Raw genomic sequence first — 5,054 nt, forward strand, 5'->3', positions numbered from 1 at the left:
TGCAGAACTTAAGAGTCACTATAAAGACACGTATGTTTCTCCTTGGTTCTGGGATTGGCAGAGGACTGGCAAATGCTGATTGTCTTCATGGCTGCTTTCACCTTGCCTCCAAAACATTTGACCATAACAATCTACTTTATCAAATGGAAATGGTCAAAGCACAGAAACATAATGCTCTTTATTGCTGTGTCATCTCTGTCTCTTGGAGGTGATGATGAAATTTGTAGCTAGTTAAAGAAAATGGTTTGTTTTCTGGAGTGCTGCAGTAGCGTTGAAACATCATCACAGAACATAAATGTCTGGAGACCTAATCCCAGCCTCACCAAATTTGTTGGAAGCTATTTGGCAGAATTTTGTAGAGCTGAGTTTTCTTACACAGGCTTTCACAAATAAGGTAAATTAACCCTATTAATTTTTTTCCTCATTTTATTGTCTTGCTGCCTATAGTGCACATATATTTTCTTTAACAAAAAAAATAAGATACTGGAGCACTCTGCAGTATGTTACTTTATAACATTGGTATTTTAAAATATAGTTTGCCATATATTATTAGCCAAATGTTCATATCATGATGCCTCCAGGAACATATAAAGGTATTCTAGGTTGTTGTCATAATACTTTGTTTTGAAGAAAACGATATGGGCTTTACATTCTGGTCCAAGAAGCTGAGTCCATGCTATTTCTGTTTTATGGCATGATGTCAGCATGGACAGCAGCCAGAGCCTGTTAAAGGTTCTTTTCATTACTTTCTCTCCAGGCACATAAAAAAACCTGCCCACTTTGGCACAATAGTTTCCTCAGTCAAAGCCACCAAGACTCAGTCTGTAGCCTTCAGTACAAGAGTACTGTCCCAACAAATTAGAACAGCAGCCTATAGGATACAATAAAGAAAAAGAGATTCTAAACAGTATATGACACTGTGTACATGCTATTTCCACTCTAATATTGCTTTATGAAAAGTTGTACAAAGCCTTTTAAGAGTGGAACTGCAAAATTACTTTTCATGTCCAGCTATACATGCTGAATTCATAGCTTTCTATTTCTTCCTTTTTATCTAATATTCTGTAGAGCTCTTAACTGTGACCACAGAGAGAAACTGGAAGCATACTCCAAGTGGTAAGAGACTATTTCTTGCAGACTTGTTATTCTTTTTATCGTAATATGTGCACCAGTATTACAATTAAGGTGACATAATCTGATTTACCAAACAGTATATGGAAGTACTTTCTTTACCATTCCATCCCCTCATGGTACAGCTATACCTCCATTCACCCATAAGTTTTTAACTATTTCACCTTTTGTACTGAAAAGTCATCTTCCTTTTTTGTTGAAAGGTGACTATCATGAAATTAAGAATTTGGTCAATTTTTTTTTTACAGTAAGGGTGACTGGAAAAACAGCCTTCTTTTCAGTTTGGAATATGCAGCTTCTGTGGGGAAGGAATTGCTCTTTCACAGGTACCTGTCGTGATAGAACGTTATTCCTTGTCAGCATCTGTCACATGTGTTATTACATCAGTCTAAAAGTAATTCTAAATGGATACTGATAGTGATGGTTACAGTGTCGAGAGCCAAAAGTTAAAGTGGGTTCGAAATTAGCTATCATCACGCAGATGTCCCTTTTGAGGTTTTTCTAGGAGCTTTTTTTTTTTATTTAAACAGATTATGAGATTTTGAAAATCACCTGCTGCAAACGTGTAGTAGATTTTTCATGTCTATGTTTAATAAAATCGTAATGTATTCAGTCAAGGAAAAACGCATTCATAATACATGTGAAGACTTTATTCTTCTTACTCTCTCCCACAGCCTACCCTAAGAGAGGGAAGGGGAGGAAGGTATAGGAAATAGGTCCATGGAGAGGTAAGACTTTGAATTTTTAACTTCTTTTCCTGAAGCAGTACACAGCTGCATTATTTTTTTGTTTAAGGACTGTACTGAAAATTCAGATCTTTCATGGTTAAATTGTCATTTAACGTTTCAGAAAGCCCAGAAGTCAGGTCAGTCTGATTATGTTCCTAAGCACATTTTAACACAGTTCCTCTCTTTAAAACATTTAAAAATGCTTTTCATGTCGAAATCATCATGTAACCCACATGCAAGGTGAAATGGTGCTTGTGAAAGTCAGTAAAGTTCATCCAAAGGATTTAACTTAGGTGCCTCTTAATGGATGAAAGCATGAAAAGAGACAAAGTTTTTAATCTGTCTCTTTTTGATTTCATGTTTTCCTGTTTGTTGTGAGTGTACCCAGGGTAGTTAATGTTTTTGCAATTATACCTAACAGTTGGAGGTGTACTTGACTGAAGTGACCCAAATCTTATATATAATTCTGATAATTATCCTGCACTTTGAAAATAAGGCCTGAACTGTAATTTTTTATGGGAGGAATATTGCAAGAAATGTTCTGTTTAGAATAAGGCAAATCCTTAGTGTGGTTTTAATGTCCATCCTCAGCACTATGTCTTTTAAGATACTAATGTAGGTATGCCTGTTAGTATGTATGAAGGAGATAAATGCTTAACAGAAGACAGACAAGGTATGTATGATTTTTGCAGTAATCAAGCATTTGCTTTCAGCAAGTCCTTCACCTAGGAGGAGTCCACTTCAGCAGTATAGTAGAAGTGTTATTTAGGGTTCTCTATAGTTTTGAGGATGCCTCTGTCTCTACAAAGACTCCAAAGGGATCAGTTGATGTGCTGCATTTATAAAAACAATTTAAGTAGCTCTTAAGTAAGTCTTCGTGCCAATTATGTTAATGAAGCTGCAAAGAGACTGCAAATTTGAAGGTCCTCTAAAGTCCAGTGCTGGCCCAGCAATTCAGAAGCTCTTTAACAAGACATTAAATCAGGCTCTTTAATCTTTCTAATTGGTGCTTTTGAGTATAGAAGAATGTATGAACCCTGCTGTGTTCTGAAAGCAGAAGAACATCTTCACTAGCCAATAATACCTAGTGAAAGCAGAATTCTCAGACTGCAAGTCTCCTGTACTAAATAATGATGTGGAGAAGTTTCATTTCACTGCTATGTGTCAGTGCAGTTTTGCTGTTGAACAGTGCTTGGCTACAGCTGTGCTGGAAATGGATCAGTTCTGCCCTCCATGACTGCAAGGTCCCGTTCCTATGCATTGCTAAATAACCTGTTCATGAGCTAAGGGGTGAAACCTAGGAGCTGCCAGAGGAAGTTATCCTGCTGAGAGAATGGGAGTTTTAATACTATGATTCCTCTCAGGAGCCATCAAGCCTTTCCTCACAGAATGGACTTTGTTACAAACTGATGACCAGTTATTTAAACTCGTGTACTAAAATTTAGAAAGCCTAGAGTTTAACTTAAAGATATTTAAACTTCTAATAACAACTTTCTCTCACAAAAGTACAGCTTCAGTGCATGCTAGTTCTTTTAAAACCATAAAGACCAGCTCCTTGACTGCAGTAAATCTATATGGTTTCCCCAAAATGCATGAGGCTTTTTGGCAGCTAAGAAGTTATTATTCATTTAGCATTTAATTTGAAGAAAATCTGTAAGGTTGGTACTTTCTAGCTACAATCTCACTTTCAGCTGCTATATGCATTCTCTCCAGAGTGTGACTTCTGTAGTTGTAATGTATGTATACATTAGAGTGACTCAGGCATACACCATCTCCCATCTCTTTTGCCTTCTATGGAAAAGGGAGTAAGACAAACACACATCTCAGTGAGTTCCAGCCTTATCTTGTCTCTGATTGCTCCTGCTCTAAGCTTTTGGCTGAAGTTCTGAAGAACTGTTCTACTTTTTTTTTTTTCCAAATAATTTACATTCCTTTGAGTTTTTTTATTACCCATGGCTATTAGTATTCTAGAAGAGGTTTACAGGGTGTCATCCTTATGATGTGTGTAAGAACTCCAAGATAGTATGATGGGACACCTGGCTTGTGTTTCAAAGAAATAGTTGTGCAGTATCATTTAATTTTTCCTTAGCATTCATCCTCACTCCTGGAGGAAGAAAAAATGCCACCCACTGAAAGAAGAGAATGCAAAGCTAATGAACCCACTTGAGGCAGGCTCTGCACTTCTGTGTCTGTCCCATGCTCAGCAGAATCCCAATCATGGAATATCCAAGGAGGTTTACCCCATACGGTACGTCACTTATGTATGTTGACTTTACATATTATTCCCTCTGGGAATAAAAATCTCCCCATAGTCCTTTTTTCTGCTATTTTATCAAAACCTTTATTTCAGTCACCTCTAGCTGGCCAAAGGGAACATGCTTTTTCTGTGGCTCATTTTTGGTGGTGTTTTTATTTTGTTTAGAGGAAGCAAAAAGGCCTGTATTTTGTAAGGATATTTTCAGAGGTATTAATTTCTTGGTGTAAATGAGTATTTATTATAACTGATATCTGTCACTTCTTTAAATTGTAGGATACAAGTTTAATCTGAATAAGCAGGAGAATGAAACTTGGCACAGGACTATACTTAAGGTACAAATGTTGCAACCGTATTAGCTTTTCACTTGAATTATTAACTTGGATATAATCACACCTATGTATGTGCACATAAACAAACACCCACCATGTCACCCTCAAGATCATTCCTAACTAATACAGTCAAAACCGATCTTATACCTAATAAGCAATTTTGAGGAATGGGGGACATTTAAAAGTTTAGTCCATGTAGAGCTCTAAATATTTTAGACAAATCCCATTTATTTTCTTCAGGCTTGCATTTTCTGAGATTTTTTTTTTTTCGTTGTCTTAGCAGGAATTTTGTTGATATTATTTTTAGTTGTGTTATCTACTCAAAAAAATCAAACAAAATAATTTAGATCTATTTACTAATCTCTTGGGTTTTTAAAAATAATTTATTATAGTTACAATCAAATGGGGGGAGGGGGAGGAAGAAGAGAGAGGGATCTTGCCAAAATAATTTTTAAATGGTCAAAATGGCCTATAGGCTGATGCTTTTTAACAAAGTTATCAAATACAGTCGTATCTAAGTGCCTTGCCTGAATGCTAATTATTCTTCCGAGAACATTCATTTTAAGGGCTCTTTTCTATATTTCTGCATTTCATGAGAGTAGTTCAGAG

The 5,054-nt window shown here is 36.3% G+C and overlaps 1 long non-coding RNA gene across 1 annotated transcript; it reads left to right on the forward strand.

Annotated features, from left to right (window-relative positions):
- The first annotated feature begins 1,811 nt into the window (after positions 1–1,811).
- On the forward strand, positions 1,812–4,537 carry LOC137667398 (uncharacterized). The gene is made up of 3 exons (XR_011048786.1): positions 1,812–1,859; positions 3,949–4,107; positions 4,390–4,537. It is a non-coding gene; the product is annotated as an uncharacterized lncRNA (long non-coding RNA).
- Positions 4,538–5,054: the final 517 nt, after the last annotated feature.

Source organism: Nyctibius grandis, chromosome 9 (assembly GCF_013368605.1).
Source record: "Nyctibius grandis isolate bNycGra1 chromosome 9, bNycGra1.pri, whole genome shotgun sequence".
In the NCBI taxonomy this organism is placed as follows: domain Eukaryota; kingdom Metazoa; phylum Chordata; class Aves; order Nyctibiiformes; family Nyctibiidae; genus Nyctibius; species Nyctibius grandis.